General features: G+C 43.1%; 1 protein-coding gene across 3 annotated transcripts in view; it reads right to left on the bottom strand.

Moving 5' to 3' along the window:
• ELMO1 (engulfment and cell motility 1) overlaps nucleotides 1-18,646 on the bottom strand; it is a 546,685-nt gene extending 528,039 nt beyond the window's left edge. For 2 of the 3 annotated variants that reach the window (XM_073630502.1, XM_073630506.1), the window contains exon 1: nucleotides 18,519-18,646. The gene's annotated coding sequence lies outside the window, so the exon portion shown is untranslated. The remainder of the gene's footprint in view (nucleotides 1-18,518) is intronic. The other variant, XM_073630503.1, reaches the window with a different exon arrangement.
• Between the last annotated feature and the right edge of the window lie 614 nt (nucleotides 18,647-19,260).

Here is a 19,260-nt window from a genome sequence, read left to right as displayed (position 1 = left end):
CACTGCAGCCCCTTTTTAAAACAAACACAATGATAAGGATCTTTATTTTACCCATCGGACCATTTTCATGTTGGGGAAGAAGCAGAAGCCATCGGCATTCACCCGGGCACAACCACTCACTTGTACCGGTGGCTGTACATGGCACATATGGCTCCCCAGGCCCAGAAAACACCGGGGAGCCATGCATGACGCCTTATGGTGTTGTAATTATTCTCGGAGTAGGATTCTCAAAGGGTTTAGGGCTTCATTGTTTCATTATGTATCAAAGACTCTGCATGTATTTATTAATAATCAAAGAAACAATAGATTAAAAATCTGTGCTTATAGCCTTTACTGTATAAATAAATCAACATTTGTCCATATAGTAAAGTGCTATATAATAACTGTCAAGACAACATGCTCAGTATAAACTCTTACCAGTACTGGACCTTATAGACAGACAACTAGAATGTTAATTGTAAAAAAACCTGTCCACTAATCTCCATAGGAGTAAATACAGTACTTCTTAATGCAAACAGTTTTATATACATACATAGAATCCTGTATATATACACACAGCTGCAGGACACACAGGAATGTATAGAAAACCCTTGTCCTGATTAATGCGTTGGAACGGATTATACATATCATTTATTTTCTGAACTTCAAGCATCTATAAACAACTATCATTTATTTCAGGTATGTATTCAGTAAAAGGTGATACATATTTTTACATATCATAAGTACCTGTATATCTGATAATATCAACCTCCTGTAATGCCCTGTACAGCAGCACTTAGACTGGGAGAGGGAGTATCAGCATTCATCGGGCTCATTTAGCCTTGTGGTAGCCCCCTGAAGAGGGATCCACAAGAGATCGCTATCCAGAAGGTGTTTGACAGGTGGTGTTATAGAAACATAAAAGAGTCACGACCAAAGTGGTCCATCAACTCTGTCCCATTTTTTTTTTTTTATTTGTATGGGTTTTTTTTCTTTTTTAGGTAAGAATCTACGTTTGTCCAAAGCATGTTTGTATCCACTTAAAGTAGGGTTGATGTAGTGGGGCCCAATTCCTGTTAGCCCCTCTTTAATAGTAAGATGTACTACACAGCATGTGTGTTTTTTTTTTAATGTTTTAATTCTGCAGCTAAATACCTATTTTTCAAATTGCTGATGTGCGGTCACCGATCTAAGGACTACAGTGGGAGGGGCTGAGTTTCCCATCTGACATCAGCTGGGTGATCACGTGACAATGTGAAAAATGGTATTTAACTGCAGAATACAAAAAAAAAAATAAAATTAAAAAAAATAATAAAAAAAAAAAAAAATCACACACTGTGTAGCACATCTTGTTATTACAGAGGGGCTGGCAGGAACTGGAATCACTAACTTTACTGACAGACGAAATAGCGGCAAGTGGGGGGGGGGGGGCAGAGGAGACGGCTCACACACAGACACCCGAGCTGACAGGCAGAGAGGGATGGGGAGAGGAAGAGCAGCAGGCTGATGGAGGCACGTAAATTGACCAAGGTATCATGGATCAGCAGCCATGATTACCATGGTCAGCACACTAAGAGGAACACCAGTTGCAGCTGGTGCTCAATATTTTTTTGGGGGGGCAAATCAACGCCACCCCCACCCCGAGACGGACGGGAAGGCGGTAGGTGACAGGGATCCTGGGTAGGGCTGCTGCTCCTCACTCCAGCTACTCCTCGCTCCAGGTCCATTGCTTCTCCTCCTGGCCAAACAGTAAGTGGGTCCTGAGACCAGATTGGCCCGGGAGTCCTAAGACTCCCGGGCCAATCTGGTCTCAGGACCCACTCCCTAATTCGCAGGGAGGAGAATCAGGAAGACAATAGCAAATATTAATTTGCTATTGTCACACAACTGGGTGGGTTCACATCCTTTGTTGAAGCCAATTAGAGCCTCAGGCTCTAATCATGTGCTTCAAAAAAAAAAAAAAAAAAAACATGGAAATCCATGCGCCCGGAGCCCTGCATGTAGATTGGGGGCGGGCGCATGGAGTAGGGGGGCGGCGACACTGGGGGGACACAGGAACAGGCAGGATCAACCATGTATATTACAACATAGAAAGAGACAATTGACACAGCACAAGCACTATGTGGTCTAACATGCTTTAAAGGGACAGGATTTTTTTTTTTTAGGTTACATCCTCTTTAAAGTGAAACTGCAGTCTGCTCACATAATTTGTGATAAAAACATCTTTGCCATTCTGAAGCTTCCCTCCAACCACTTTGCATATTATTTTATATATACTGTGATTCTGTACTTGCCAAATATGCTGCAGAAATCTCCCTCCACTGAGTCTGGCTGCAGCCATTTTAACTGTGGGCAGCTGAAGTTGCTGCCTGTTCACTTCCTGGATTTACACAGAGGTACACCTCCAGCTCTGCAGCTCTCACTGGCCCTCTTATTACTCACCCCCCTCCCTTCCTGGAAAAGGTGATCAAATACCACCAAAAGAAAGTGGGAAGAAAATGATAAAAATTTCATTTGTGTACAGTGTTGTATGACCGCGCAGTTGTCATTCAAAGAGTTACAGCGCTAAAAGCTGAAAATTGGTCTGGGCAGGAAGGAGGTTTAGGTGCCCAGTAAGCAAGTGGTTAAAGTGTACAGTTAAGCGTACGGCTATTCGACTTTCTAATTGTGTGTACAAGGCTTTGCTGTTGACTGCCTCACTACCACTGCTGGAAGTCTAGTTGCCTGCTCACCACCTGTTTTAACCCCTAAAAGCTCTGAATGCGGTTGCTCTGAATTCCTCCATCCAAACGCTGATCACGGGTGCAATGCTTTACAGATATATATGGTGCAATGCTTTACAGGCTACATATATATATTTTTTTTTTTTTAACCAGAATTTTAAAAAAATGTGCGTTATATACAGTGGGGCAAAAAAGTATTTAGTCAGCCACCAATTGTGCAAGTTCTCCCACTTAAAAAGATGAGAGAGGCCTGTAATTGTCATCATAGGTATACCTCAACTATGAGAGACAAAATATGGAAACAAATCCAGACAATCACATTGTCTAATTTTTGAAAGAATTTATTTGCAAATGATGGTGGAAAATAAGTATTTGGTCAATATTAAAAGTTCATCTCAATACTTTGTTATATATCCTTTGTTGGCAATGACAGAGGTCAAACATTTTCTGTAAGTCTTCACAAGGTTGTCACACACTGTTGCTGGTATGTTGGCCCATTCCTCCATGCATTTCTCCTCTAGAGCAGTGATGTTTTGGGGCTGTCGCTGGGCAACACGGACTTTCAACTCCCTCCAAAGGTTTTCTATGGGGTTGAGATCTGGAGACTGGCTAGGCCACTCCAGGACCTTGAAATGCTTCTTAGGAAGCCTCTCCTTCATTGCCCAGGCAGTGAGTTTGGGATCATTGTCATGCTGAAAGACCCAGACACGTTTCATCTTCAATGCCCTTGCTGATGGGAGGAGGTTTGCACTCAAAATCTCACAATACATGGCCCCATTCATTCTTTCATGTACACGGATCAGTCGTCCTGTTCCCCTTGCAGAGAAACAGCCCCAAATCATGATGTTGCCACCCGCATGCTTCACAGTAGGTATGGTGTTCTTTGGTTGCAACTCAGCATTCTCTCTCCTCCAAACACGACGAGTTGTGTTTCTGCCAAACAGTTCTACTTTGGTTTCATCTGACCATATGAAATTCTCCCAATCCTCTACTGGATAATCCAAATGCTCTCTAGCAAACCTCAGACAGGCCCAGACATGTACTGGCTTAAGCAGGGGGACACGTCTGGCACTGCAGGATCTGAGTCCCTGGCGGTGTAGTGTGTTACTGATGGTAGCCTTTGCTATGTTGGTCCCAGCTCTCTGCAGGTCATTCACTAGGTCCCCCTGTGTGGTTCTGGGATATTTGCTCACCGTTCTTGTGATCATTTTTGACCCCATGGGGTGAGATCTTGCGTGGAGCCCCAGATCAAGGGAGATTATCAGTGGTCTTGTATGTCTTCCATTTTCTGATTATTGTTCCCACAGTTGATTTCTTCACACCAAGCTGCTTGCCCATTGCAGATTCAGTCTTCCCAGCCTGGTGCAGGGCTACAATTTTGACAGCTCTTTGGTCTTCACCATAGTGGAGTTTGGAGTGTGACTGATTGAGGTTGTGGACAGGTGCCTTTTATACTGATAACAAGTTCAAACAGGTGCCATTAATACAGGTAATGAGTGGAGGACAGAGGAGCCTCTTAACCACTTAAGGACTAGCCTCGTTTTGGATTTTAGGTTTTTACATGTTTAAAACTGTTTTTTTTTGCTAGAAAATTACTTAGAACCCCCAAACATTATATATGTTTTTTTTTCACCCTAGAGAATAAAATGGCGGTCGTTGCAATACTTTTTTTGCACCGTATTTGCGCAGCGGTCTTATAAGCGCACTTTTTTGGGAAAAAAATCACTTTTTTGAATAAAAAAAATAAGACAGCAGTAAAGTTAGCCCAATTTTTTTTTATAATGTGAAATATAATGTTACGCCAAGTAAATTGATACCCAACATGTCACGCTTCAAATGTGGAAATGTATCCATCTTTTATTGTGCAGACCTGTGAGAATGCTTCTCATTGCTATAACAAAAGTCTAGCTATTGCGTTACAGAGGAGGTCTAGAGCTAGAATTATTGCTCTCGCTCTACCGTTTGTGGTGATACCTCACATGTGTGGTTTGACCACCGTTTTCATATGCGGGCGCTACTCGCGTATGCGTTCGCTTCTGCGCTCGAGGTGGTCGGGACGGGGGTTTTTTTTTTTTTTATTTATTTTTATTATTTATTTTACATTATTTTATTTATTTTTACACTGTTTAAAAAAAAAATTGTGTCACTTTTATTCCTATTACAAGGAATGTAAACATCCCTTGTAATAGAAAAAAGCATGACAGGGCCTCTTAAATATGAGATCTGGGGTCAAAAAGACCTCAGATCTCATATTTACACTAAAATGCAATCAAAAAAAAAAAAAAAAAAAAAAAGTCACTCAAAAAAATGGCATTGAAAAAAATATGCCTTTAAGAGGCGTGGGCGGAAATGACATTTTGACTTCGCTTCCGCCCAGCAGTGTCATGGAGACGAGTGGGCGCCATCTTAGCCTCACTCGTCTCCAGGCACAGCACGGAGTAAGACGCGATCGGCTCTGGTAAGCGGCGGAGGGCACCGGATCGGGGCGGGAGCTCTCCCGCCACCGATAAAAGTGATCTCGTGGTGAATTCGCCGCAGGGACCACTTTTATCAGAAAGCCGGCCGCCGCACGAAAACGGGGATACCGGGGTTATGGCTGCTAGCTGCTGACATAACAACGATATCCACCGTCAAAGTTTGGACGTACATCGGCATGCGGTGGTTAGCAAGTGGTTAAAGAGGATACAGGTCTGTTAGAGCCAAAAATCAGACAATGTGATTGTCTGGATTCGTTTCCACATTTTGTCTCTCATAGTTGAGGTATACCTATGATGACAATTACAGGCCTCTGTCACCTTTTTAGGTGGGAGAACTTGCACAATTGGTGGCTGACTAAATACTTTTTTGCCCCACCGTGTGTATATTTTATATATATATATATATATATATATATATATATATATATATATATATATAAAAATATATATATATATATTATAAAAAGGGTTAACTTCTCCTTTAACCACTTCAAGAATGCAATACGTATATATACACCGGGGCTTGGAAGTGATTATGGTTATGGCTGAAGCTATAGCCAGTAATTTATAGGAAGTACTTTTTTTTTTTTTTTTAAGCATCAGATAAATGTCTTTTTATTTATCTGATGCTTTCAAAGGTAGAGAAGAGATTTGGGGTCTTATAGACCCCAGATTTCTCCATAAAGAGGATACCTCATCCCTTATTTTATTATCACAAGGGGGGTTTACATTCCTTGCAAATAGGAATAAAAGTGATAAGTAAACAGACAGTGTAAAAAAAAAAAAAATTAAATAGTAACAAAAAAAAAATTAAAGCGCCCTCATCCCTCTATGCTCGTGCGCAGAAGAGAATGCATACCTAATTTGCACACGCATTTAGTAAACAGTCTTCGCACCACACATGAGGTAGTGCCGCGAACGTTACAGCGAGAGCTACAATTCTAGCGCTAGACCTCCTCTGTAACTCTAAACAGGTAACCTGTACATTTTTAAAATGTCACCTATTGAGATTTTTAAGTATCCAAGTTTTTCACTATTCCATGTGCGTGCGCAATTTTGCGTGCGCAGCGTAACATCATCTTTTATACTTTACCAAAGAATTGGGTTATATATTGTGTTTTTTTTCAATTAAAAATAAAGTGTATCTTTTCCAAAATAATTGCGTTTGAAAAACTGCTGTTCAAATACCGTGTGACATAAATAAAATTGCAACAATTGCCATTTGATTCTCTAGGGTCTCTGCTAAAAAAAATATATATAATGTTATAGCAAAAAATACAGATTTTTTTCTTGTAAACAAAAAGGGCCAGAAAAGGCCCCATCCTTATACTATCATGCTATTCCACACACCCCACAATGCTGTGAAATGAAAAATAAAATGGACCATATTATCTAAATTGTGCTGCAAAACAATGCAGAGATGTGAAAATTTTATGTAATTTTAGGACTAGTGATGAGCTGGGATTAGAGCTGCACAATTCTGGCCAAAATGAGAATCACAATTTTTTTGCTTAGAATAAAAAGATCACAAAATCTTTCACATTATACAAAAAAAAATGGGCTAACTTTACTGGTTAGTTTTTTTTTTTTAAATCATTAAAGTGTAATTTTTTCCCCAAAAACTGCATTTGAACGACTGCTGCTCAATATTGCAACAACCACCATTTTATTCTCTAGGGTCTCTACTTAAAATATATATATATATGTTTGGGGGTTCTAAGTAATTTTCTAGCAAAAGAAAATGATTTAAACTTGAAGCCAACAAATTTCAGAAGAAGGTTTAGTGTTTAAGTGGTTAAACTTCCCTCATTTACACACCAAAGTATTCCTTTGATCTAAGGCTCGGTTCACACTGGGGCGACTTGTCAGGCGACCTAGTCGCCTGACAAGTCGCCTCCCGTTCTGTGCTATGGAACCGTTCTAATCGGAGCGACGCAAGTCGCTCCGACTTAGAAAAAGGTTCCTGTATTACTTTGGGGGCGACTTGGGGCGACTTGCATAGACTTCTATGCAGAAGTCGTCTCGCAAGTCGCCCCGGCAGTCGTTTGCAGGTCGCCTCGCTGAGGCGACCTGCAAGTCGTGCCGCCCATGTGTGAACCGAGCCTGAAGGACAAATCAATACAATGTTTATACTTAAGTTCCACTGCTAAAGAATGTTGTGATTCTTCCCGTTTTTTTTTTTTTTTTTTTTTCCTTTCTTTTGACGGCTGTCAGCTTCAGCAGAGAAGAGAGAATTCTCTGCATAGAAAGAATCGGGAAATACTTTGTCTAGATCGCAAGGGGGAAAAAAATTGCGATAACGATTCCTAACGATTAATCGTGCAGCTCTAGCTGGGGTATGATCAGACTAGGATCTGAACCAACGTATGCAAGCCTGCTAGGAATCCATCACCGGGGGACAATCATCTGTGGCTGGGGCATTCCCTACCCCACAGCCACATGCATACATGGGACATATATATGTGTTGCTGCGGGGTGGGAAATGCCCCAGCCACAGATGAACAGCCCATACAATTGACATCTTCCTAATAGGCTTGCATATGAAGGTTCAGATCCTAGTCTGAACATACCCCTGCTCATCACTGATTAGTAGAGATGCACCGAAATTTTGGCAGCCGAAACAGACCTGCCGATGTTTTCTGCATTTTGCTGATAAAGAAAAACGTGCCGATAATGGCGTAGAAAACGCATGCGATTTTGTTGCAATTTTACTGTGCTTCTGGTGTGATTTTCATAGGTCATGTGACTCAAAAGCCGCATCAAATACGTAACAGGTGCGTTATTGTAGCGTTCTTGCTGCGTTTTCAATGCATTTCAATGGGAAGGTGCGTTTTTGGCGTGTTTTTTTTTTTTTTTTTTTTAACTGACCAAATATGCAGCAAGCAAGATTTTTTTAGGACCCATTCACACCAGAAACTGCACATACCTGCACATTTTTGACTACATGTTTACATGCATTTGGAGCGCGCTTGAATGTGTTTTTGCATACGTATTGCACTACATTTAACACTGTGTTTGCAGTGCATTTTTCTATACAATTTTGGGCTTAGCTTTCTTGGCTTAAAGGGGCACAGTGTGTTGCACTTTTAGCGCGTTCTCTGCATTTGCAGTGTAGAAAAGTGCAGCATGCGTGACTTTTTATTTTTCTAAAGCGGAGTTCCACCCAAAAATGGAACTTCCATTTTAAGTGCAGGTGACCCCTTGACATGCCATTTTTTGGGGGGGAGCGGATACCCTCTTTTTAGAGGCACCCAGTTCCCACTTCCTCCCAGGGCTGTGCGGCACCGGAAAGAAAATAACCTCACCCCCTCCCTCCCTGCAATCTTCTGGGACACGTCACAGGTCCCAGAAGATTGCCCGGCCATTCACGACGCACAGCGCGCCACAGCCGGGTGTCCACAGTTAGAATGCCGGCGTTTCGGAGAGGAGCGGGGCTTTGTATGCCCGCATCACTGGACCATGGGACAGGTGAGTGTCCGATTATTAAAAGTCAGCAACTACACTTTTTGTAGCTGCTGACTTTTAATTTTTTTTCATTGCAACTCTGCTTTAACTGCACTGAACTGCACTGCAGTGATGTGAACTATGCCCATAGGATTACCTTTATTTTGGACTGTCTATGCAGTTGGAGTGCAGTTCAAAATGCATCCAACTGCATCCCACTTGCGTTCGGTGGGAAAAGGGCCGAACACCACAACGGAAGCGCAACAGACCAGTGTGAAGACAAACATAGAATTTAAAGGGGTGCATTTTCTTGTGCTAAAGGTGCCGATAATGGCCTACAATAAATTAATGATCATGATATTAACTACTTACGGACCGCCGCACGCCGATATACGTCCTAAGTTTGAAGAGGAATATCGTTGTTATGGCAGCAGCTAACTGCCATAACCCCGGTATCCTCTTCTTCGGTCGGCGGTCCGCTTTCCGATAAGAGTGGTCTCTGCGGCGTATTCGCCGCAAGATCACTTATCGGCATTGGGAGAGGCACCCCACCCTCACGCCGCTCTACAGTGCCCTCTGCCGCTTACCGAAGCCGTCGGCAGCGGCGGAGGCGATCAGATGTTTCCCCTTGCTTGACATGGAGACGAGTGAGGGGAAGATGGCCCCAACCATAACATCAAAATGTCACTTCCGCCCATAGCTCTTAAAGGGCCATTTTTTATTTATTTAAATGACAACATTTTTTTGACCCCAGATCTCATATTTAAGAGGACCTGTCATGCTTTTTTTCTATTACAAGGGATGTTTACATTCCTTGTAATAGGAATAAAAGTGACACAATTTTTTTTTTTTTTTTTAAACAGTGTAAAAATAAAAAATAAAAAAGGTAAAATAAATAAGGAAAAAAATAAATAAATTTAAACGTGCCCCGTCCCACCGAGCTCGCGTGCAGGATCGAATGCATACGTGAGTAGCGCCCGCAAATGAAAACGGTGTTCAAACCACACATGTGAAGTATCGCCGCGATCGGTAGAGCGAGCGCAATAATTCTAGTCCTAGACCTCCTCTGCAACTCAAAACATGCAACCTGTAGATTTTTTTAAACGACGCCTATGGAGATTTTTAAGGGTAAAAGTTTGTTGCCATTCCACGAGCGGGAGCAATTTTAAAGTGTGACATGTTGGGTATCAATTTACTTGGCGTAACATTATCTTTCACAATATAAAAAAAATTGGGCTAACTTTACTGTTGTCTTATTTTTTCATTCAAAAACGTGTATTTTTTCCCCCAAAAAAGTGTGCTTAAAAGATCGCTGCGCAAATACGGTGTAACAGAAAGTATTGCAACGACCGCCATTTTATTCTCTAGGGTGTTCGAAAAAAAAAATGTATAAGGTTTAAGGGTTCTAAGTAATTTTCTAGCAAAAAAAAAAAAAAACTGTTTTTACCTTGTAAACAACAAATCTCAAAAAGAGGCTCGGTCCTTAAGTTAATGAAAAAGTCAAATATAATGCAATTATATATTAAAAATATATATATATTTTTTTAACTGTCATTTTCGGTCTTCGGCACCAAAATTTCCATTTGGTGCATTTCTACTGATTCGGATTATGTGCACATGCATTGTAGTACGTTTCAACAGTACAGTGTGAATGAGCCCTAAGTGAATATAGTTCCTGGGGGGGGTCCTCATCAGTGTGCTGCTTCTACTCCTTGCAGATCATATAACAGATGTCCACATTCTGTATACAGCCAATAGCTAGACTTTTGTAATAGCAATGAGAAGCTTTCTCACAGGTCTGCACAATAAAAGACGGATACATTTCCACATCTTGCCGTCGGCTTTACAGCTCCACCCACCAAAAACACCTGCTCCACATATACCAGTTCACAAAACAACTCCACAATTCTCCGAACCCTGTCAGCAAACATGAAGCTTTAAGCATCAAAATGTCTTTGCCTTTCTTTGTGTGGGATCACTTGAATAGTCATCGCTGGAAATCTGAATACAGAAACCACATGTGTAGCTGGCAAAAACATCCTGCGTACACTACTGCTAAGCGGAAATAATTGACAGCCACGGAAGCAAGACACTACGTGACAAAGAGGAATCGAGTTAAAAAAGTTCTACTTCCTATTTGAAGGGCCTTTAAAATTCATAGCCTAGTTAAATGCCAAGCATTTTCAAAACAGCACTAGAGCCCACTTGTTCTATTTAAAAGTAAACCTGTTCAGATCACAATATGGGGGCTGACGATGCTAACTTATTTTTTGAAAATACAAGCAGGCAAGACAAGGAGTTCAGAATTCATGGACCATGTGCCTGTTCTAAGTCAGGGACTCATTGGGTATTGGAGTAAGGATTCGTATGACAGTTCTGGTGGAGGAAACTTCTGAAAAGAAGTCTTAGATTGTAAATAAGAGTGATAATAAAAGCACATGGTACAGTTTAGGTGTTGATGTTCTAAAAGCAGAGTTGCTTAACCTTTTTACCCCAGAAGAACCCTTGAAATAATTTTCTGGTCTTGGGGAACCCCTGCTAAAACCAATTCATGGGTGTCAGGGGGATATATTCTCCCTACATTGGTTGCCAGTGGGAAGAATGCCCCCTTACATTGATAGCCAGTGGGAAGAAGGAAACCCTACACTGGATGACAGTGGAAAGAATGCCATCCTCACATTGGAGGACAATGGGAAGAATGCCATACTAACATTGGTGGACAATGGGAAGAATGCCTCACTAACATTGGTGGACAGTGGGAAGAATGCCGTGCTAACATTGGTGGACAGTGGGAAGAATGCCGCGCTAACATTGGTGGACAGTGGGAAGAATGCCGCGCTAACATTGGTGGACAGTGGGAAGAATGCCGCACTAACATTGGTGGACAGTGGGAAGAATGCCGCACTAACATTGGTGGACAGTGGGAAGAAAGCCGCGCTAACATTGGTGGACAGTGGGAAGAATGCCACGCTAACATTGGTGGACAGTGGGAAGAATGCCGCGCTAACATTGGTGGACAGTGGGAAGAATGCCGCGCTAACATTGGTGGACAGTGGGAAGAATGCCGCGCTAACATTGGTGGACAGTGGGAAGAATGCCGCGCTAACATTGGTGGACAGTGGGAAGAATGCCGCGCTAACATTGGTGGACAGTGGGAAGAATGCCGCGCTAACATTGGTGGACAGTGGGAAGAATGCCGCGCTAACATTGGTGGACAGTGGGAAGAATGCCGCGCTAACATTGGTGGACAGTGGGAAGAATGCCGCGCTAACATTGGTGGACAGTGGGAAGAATGCTGCACTAACACTGATGGACAGTGGGAAGAATGCCACCCTCACATTGGTAGATAGTGGAAAGAATTCCATCTTCACATTGGTAGATAGTGGGAAGAATGCCGTCCTCACATTGGTGAACAGTAGGAAGAATGCCGCCCTCACAATGGAAGACAGTGGGAAGAATGCTGTACTAACATTGGTGGACAGTGGGTAGAATGCCGCCCTCACATTGGCATATAGTGGGATGAATGCCACCCTTAGGGACAGCTAAAAAGATTCTTAGTGTCATGCCCCCAATGGGCTTTGGCCCTGGAACTATGCAGGTGCCATTAAATAGGAGATCAGCCACATCTCAAGAAAGCCCTAGTTGAGAATGAATGTCCTAGAATGTTTCAGGAGCCCCAAGACCTAGAGGAATCATTCAGCAAATATCTTCCTCCACCTTTGGCCAGATCCACCGACCCCCTTTCCCCCATCCTCAATAAGACATGGAATTCCACTGACAAATCGTTTTTATTTCAACACAAGCGGCCACTAAACTGTTACTTCTAATTCTGAACTATTCCTAACCCATACAAGAATAAGGGTGAAGGGTCTACAATGAGTCAACACAACCCTGAACTAAGGTTCAAATTGAAGACCCTGTTCACCAGTGCGATTCAAAACCTGGTCCCTGACAAAGCAAAGAGGATTTCCATTATTTTCTTGTTCATACCTGCACATTGCCCTTCTGTGCATCATGAAAAATACTACAGGTGATTTTTTTTTTTTGTGCATCCATAAACGCTTCCGAAATGGATCTGGAGGAAGTTTTTGTGGTGTGAACAGGCACTAAGGCAGCCCATTTCTTTTTGAATGGGCTTTCAACACACCAAAGAGTGTCCAAAATCACACTAGACTGCTTTTTTGTAATGCAACGTACAACAAATCATTGAAATGAATTACATCGCATTGCGTCAAGGTGTGATTTGGACCTAATGATGAACTCCAGATAAAACTCATCAGTATGTAAAAAGCAATTTACCAATGTCTTCTTGTCATATTTGGTTTTACAGTTTGAACAAAATATGTAACATTCCCTAAGAATTGTCCTATGTCAGACATTATGCTGCCTCTATACTGTAGGTGTTAGACAACAGAGCAGCCTATAAACTTACTGCAGAACCATCCAATACTGAATCCAGCATCCATCACATTCCTTTGAAGTTGCTGTCAGCGGATTGAGATGGACGTTCAGATTTTATATTGCTACCGGTTACAGTCAGACCAAGTGTATTCAGATTGCCATGCAAGTTCACTAATCATTTTATAATAAAAGAATGTTTCTTCTGAGTCGTATATATACGCGGCAAGGATTGCAAATTAAATAAATCTGAGCCAATGCAAGTACCAGGTCTCATGTACACTGGGGGTTTAGCTATTGTACCTGAAATTCCAGCCTTTTCGTGAAGGTAAAAAGCACAGGTGCACCTGCCAGGAGCGTCACATTTTTGAGCGTTTTTTTAGAGCGTTTGTATGTGTGTTTTGAGCGTTTATGTACAGCTTTTCTACAGCGTTTTTGAGTTTTGATGTTTTTAGCCAATAGAGAAAAGTATCATCTGTTTCATCATGTGTTGCTTTGTTTTTCAGCTTTTTCATCCGATCTTATTTACTATTTATTTATTATTAATGTATTCATTTTTTTACTTTTTTTTTTTTGTAAGGTGGTAAGGGTTAGAGTTTAAAGGTTAGGGGTTAATTTATTTATTAAGTATTTACTTATTGTTTATTTATTTTGTTAGCTTAGGGGGATAAGGTTATCCTTTAATACTAGGGTTAGGGTTTTTTATGTATTAATTAAATTATTTATTTTCATTCAATTATTGCATTTGACCGGAAATCATTACAAAACAAGTGCCCTAAAACGTTTAAAAATGATTAAATCAAGCGTTCTCCATGCATTTCTATGAAACAAAAAAAAAACTGTTCAAAAACGCGCCACTCCACTCAATTCGAGCTACAAATAAGCTCCAGAACTCTTTTGCGCTTCAGGAGACTTTTAGTGGAGGTGTAACACAACTCCATAGAGAATAAGTGATTTTTTTTTTTTCTCCTCCAGCGTTTTGTAGCTTCAAGCTCCAAAATGCTGAGGTGTGAATGGGGGGCCCAAATGTCTCAGAGGCTAAAAAATATGGTGGCTGGCCAGTGAACCAATTGGTACTACGGAATGCAAGAGGTCAGCACAGACATGCCCCACCCTGGGCAAAGGTGCATTGCTCTACACCAGCTCAGAACTGGTCTTACTTGCTGTTAGTTCCTAATCTGCGAACTGGTGACGAGTCTTTAAGATTCTGTTAACAGAATGGCAAAGCGTCAGGTTCTTGGAGTGGTGGTAGTAAGAACTACCTGTCGGAAATTTTGCCAAAATTGGTGCATTTTTTTTTGGCAGGTAGTTCCAAAGGGGATTACTGCTCTTAAAAGGGCCCTCAAGATTTTATTGAAGTTCCCTGTGTGTGTCATGGTGCTAACAGAATACTTAAAGGCTGAACTCCAGGTATGATGTTTATTGCATACTCATATTGGTTGCAGATTAACTTGTACTATAACAAAGGTGTGTTATTGCACTACATCACAACACAACACTAAAAACTGAACTCCAGGTAAGATCTTAATATCATACATGGATTGGTCCAACTTGAACCAAGGTAAGTTTTCATATCTCGTACCTGAGGGTCCACTGGGGAAGCGGACACTCGCGGTAGTAGTCAGTGCTCCTATAGTGATAGCCACAATCTTCTGGGTCTTGTGCTGAGCAGATGCCCCACTGCACACAGGAGGTCACTCACTAGGCACTGCCAACATTTACAGAACGCTTTTTATTTTTTTTTCAATGAATACAAGACGTTTTTGATTGCATGAGGTGGAGGGGATGGGTGAATTAAGTCACGATGGGCTGCCAATGCACCACAATAGATGAAAAAACATGCCTTTTTTTTTCTAAGCAATGCACTGTATATGTGTTGCGGTGCTCTGTTGTGTATAAAGTACGATGCCTTGGGGTGCGATACACCACAAATGACACTGCATATAACGCAGGTGTGTTCCTATGCATTGTAGTAACACGAGTCGCCACAACGTACAAGTGAAAATGGGCCATTAAAGTGGTTGTAAACCCTATCATATACACAGCGAGGTGATACGCAGAATAAAAGCAATTTATCCGCAGTCTTCTTTACGATATATCCATTCAAAGCCCAGAAAGACTAATGCTTGTCTGAGCTGTCAGAAAAAAAGAGGGTGGAGAGCTGAAATCACACTCTGCAGAGTTCAGTGAGAGCTGATTGGAGGAAAGGGACACACCTCCCTTCATGCAGCACACATGGCTATCCATGGCTCTATAGCTGAGGCTGTCAATCTAATGGAGATCCCTCCCCTGTCACCTTTTTTCTCTTGGTGTCACGAAAAACCTGTCAGACGTGATTCATGATGATAGCAGAGGAAGGAAACAGCAGACAGAAATTACACTCTGCTCTAGAACAGTCGTCTCCAAACTGCAGCCCTTGGGACAATTTTCCTCCAACTGACACCAATGATGAGACACCATTCCTTCCACTGACATCAATGGGGCACTATTCCTTCCACTGACATCAATGGGGCACTATTCCTTCCACTGACATCAATGGGGCACTATTCCTCCTGCTAAGACCAATGATGGGGCACTACTACTCCCGCTGACACCATTGATGGGGCACTATTCTTCCCGCTGACACCGTCCATGGGGCACTATTCCTCCCGCTGACACCATCCATGGGGCACTATTCCTCCCGCTGACACCATCCATGGGGCACTATTCCTCCCGCTGACACCATCCATGGGGCACTATTCCTTCCGCTGACACCATCCATGGGGCACTATTCCTTCCGCTGACACCATCCATGGGGCACTATTCCTTCCGCTGACACCATCCATGGGGCACTATTCCTCCCGCTGACACCATCCATGGGGCACTATTCCTTCCGCTGACACCATCAATGGGGCACTATTCCTCCCGCTGACATCAATGGGGCACTATTCCTTCCACTGACATCAATGGGGCACTATTCCTTCCACTGACATCAATGGGGCACTATTCCTCCTGCTAAGACCAATGATGGGGCACTACTACTCCCGCTGACACCATTGATGGGGCACTATTCTTCCCGCTGACACCATCCATGGGGCACTATTCCTCCCGCTGACACCATCCATGGGGCACTATTCCTCCCGCTGACACCATCCATGGGGCACTATTCCTCCCGCTGACACCATCCATGGGGCACTATTCCTTCCGCTGACACCATCCATGGGGCACTATTCCTTCCGCTGACACCATCAATGGGGCACTATTCCTCCCGCTGACATCAATGGGGCACTATTCCTTCCACTGACATCAATGGGGCACTATTCCTTCCACTGAAATCAATGGGGCACTATTCCTCCTGCTAAGACCAATGATGGGGCACTACTACTCCCGCTGACACCATTGATGGGGCACTATTCTTCCCGCTGACACCATCCATGGGGCACTATTCCTCCCGCTGACACCATCCATGGGGCACTATTCCTCCCGCTGACACCATCCATGGGGCACTATTCCTCCCGCTGACACCATCCATGGGGCACTATTCCTTCCACTGACACCATCAATAGGGCACTATTCCTTCCGCTGACACCATCAATAGGGCACTATTCCTTCCGCTGACACCATCCATGGGGCACTATTCCTTCCACTGACACCATCAATAGGGCACTATTCCTTCCGCTGACACCATCAATAGGGCACTATTCCTCCCACTGACACCATCAATGGGGCACTATTCCTCCCACTGACACCATCAATGGGGCACTATTCCTCCCACTGACACCATCAATGGGGCACTATTCCTCCCACTGACACCATCAATGGGGCACTATTCCTTTTGCTAAGACCAATAGACCAATGATGGGGCACTAGTCCTCCTGTTAAAACCTATGTTGGGGCAGTGTCTACTCTCACTGATGCCGGGACATTTTCTACTCACACCGGCCACCCCAAAGCCTGACGGACAGTAAAGTGGCCCTCTGTTTAAAAAGTTTGGAGCCCCCTGCTCTAGAGTGAGACAAGTACACACTATAGAGGGATATGCTTTGTTCATATTTCATGTCTGAGGTTTACAACCACTTTAACACAATGCAACAATGTAAACTATGCCTGAAAATGAATATACTGGTCAACTAAAGTTGCAATTCTAGCGTTGTAGCCCCTTTGACACCGATCTGCTGCGTGTTTTTTTTTATCAGTGCTTTACCCTAGACTTCCATCAGATCAGGCAGTTTTGGTACGTTTTCTGAAAGTGTGCCAAAAGTCTTGCATGTAGGATCAGCATGTAAGGCAGGGGGTCTCAAACTGGCAGCCCTCCAGCTGTTGCAAAACTACAAGTCCCATCATGCCTCTGCCTGTGGCAGTCATGCTTGTAACTGTTAACCTTGCAATGCCTCATGGGACTTGTAGTTTCGCAACAGCTGGAGGGCTGCCAGTTTGAGACCCCTGGTGTAACGGGTCTCAATTAATGATGTACCCCAAACCCCCCCCAGTATTTGGCATGTCCAAATTCAGATGACCCCCATCCATTATAGCCTGTACACACGATCAGAATATCGTACAACTTTTTTCGCTTAATAGTCACAAGTAGAAACTGAATAGGTAAATAAAGTCACGAAAATTCTCGTACGACAGAAAAAAAAAAATTGGCAGTGATGTCACGTGTTGTAATGTATTTGTATTGTATTTTCGGACGACAACTATACTGACTAAACGAAAATCGTACGATCTGGCATCGTACGAGGACAATTTTCGTGCTTGTCCAGTCGAATAATAATCAGATGAACTATCGTGATTGGCTCTCGAAAGTAGTGTACACACAATCCGAAAATTGTACGATTCTTCCTCGGACGACAGATTTCGTACGATATTCGGATCGTCTGTACGGGCCATTAGTCAGCTCTAGACGATTGACACACCAGTTCCTCATCATCCAATCATGAGCTGCTGATTGCTTTGATCACAATCTAATGAAAAGCTCCAAACAATCCTCCATGTGGACGGCAGCAGAAGTGTGATGCAGAGTCAGGCACACACAATGACAGCTCAGTAATAATAATATTATTGATGAGATCTGATTGGTCACAACACACACAGGCTTGGCTTTAGCCATGACCACGTTGCTGATTTGGCCATTGCTGTCTGTGATCTGATAGAATGATCGTACTGTGTATACCAGAGCAATCCAGAGGGGGTCATCTTCATAGAGATCTGTCAGCACTACATAGAAGAACTTGTGATCACAGGCAGCAACCGGCAAACTTGCCATCCCAGCACACAGCCCGATGTGGCAGGAGTCCAGGGTGGGCACATAGTGTGGGGGAGGGCTGATCATCAGATGTGCCCCATTGCCCCGATCAGATCACCAATCAGTCCCATTCCGATCACAAGCTGTCATCTGTCTATTACTGACTTGTATAGAGCTGGAGAAGTAAGAGGCTCCCCCCTGCAGTGCTGGGGATGGGGTCAGTGTCAGCAGCAATGCAGATCGTGATAGATCGGTGGATGGATGGCCACCTACCTGTATGCAGAGCAGCGATCGTCCCCGGGCACTCCACTCTGTGTGCTCTCTGGGCTCAGCAGCAGCAGCAGGCTGGGAGGTGTAGAGAGGAGGAGGAGGAGGAGGGAGGAGATGGAGGAAGGGAGGAGTTGTATGTTGGTTGCCCGCCTAAGTGAAGCAATGCTGTGATCAGACTTCATGTCACTTTGTGTGTGATGGCATCAGTGTACACATGGGACTTCCTCCCCCTTGTCACTTATCTTCCCCCCACATCCTGTAATGTACTCTATGTACACAGATCCTGTCTTCCCCTGGGAGGTGTGATGATCACACCTTCCCCACCATCATATCATTCATGGACTTCAGGAAACTTTCTGCACAAAAAACTTTCTGCACACAGGCAAAAAAAAAAGCATTTGGATCCCTGTAGCAGTTTTATGTGTAATGCATCTAAACACGTTATTATTATTAATTATTATAATACAGGATTTATATAGCGCCAACGGTTTGCGCAGCGCTTTATCAATATAAACACATGTGTTGTCTATGGAACAACATACCTCCCAACTGTCCCTGATTTCGAGGGTCTGTCCCTGATTTGTCCCTCTATCCCTCATTCCTCCTCATTTGTCCCTCGTTTTGGTCTGATCTATATAGTTGTATTAAAAAAAAAAACACTTTTTATCTTTCAAAAAGTGATTCCCAGTGCTAAACCTTGCATCCAATTTCTAAATTGCTGCATTTGTAAATTTTAAAAGCCAAT

This window comes from Aquarana catesbeiana, linkage group LG05 (assembly GCF_042186555.1).
Source record: "Aquarana catesbeiana isolate 2022-GZ linkage group LG05, ASM4218655v1, whole genome shotgun sequence".
Classification (NCBI taxonomy): domain Eukaryota; kingdom Metazoa; phylum Chordata; class Amphibia; order Anura; family Ranidae; genus Aquarana; species Aquarana catesbeiana.
Note: the sequence above shows the minus strand (reverse complement) of the source record. Positions and strands in the feature narration are given on the sequence as shown.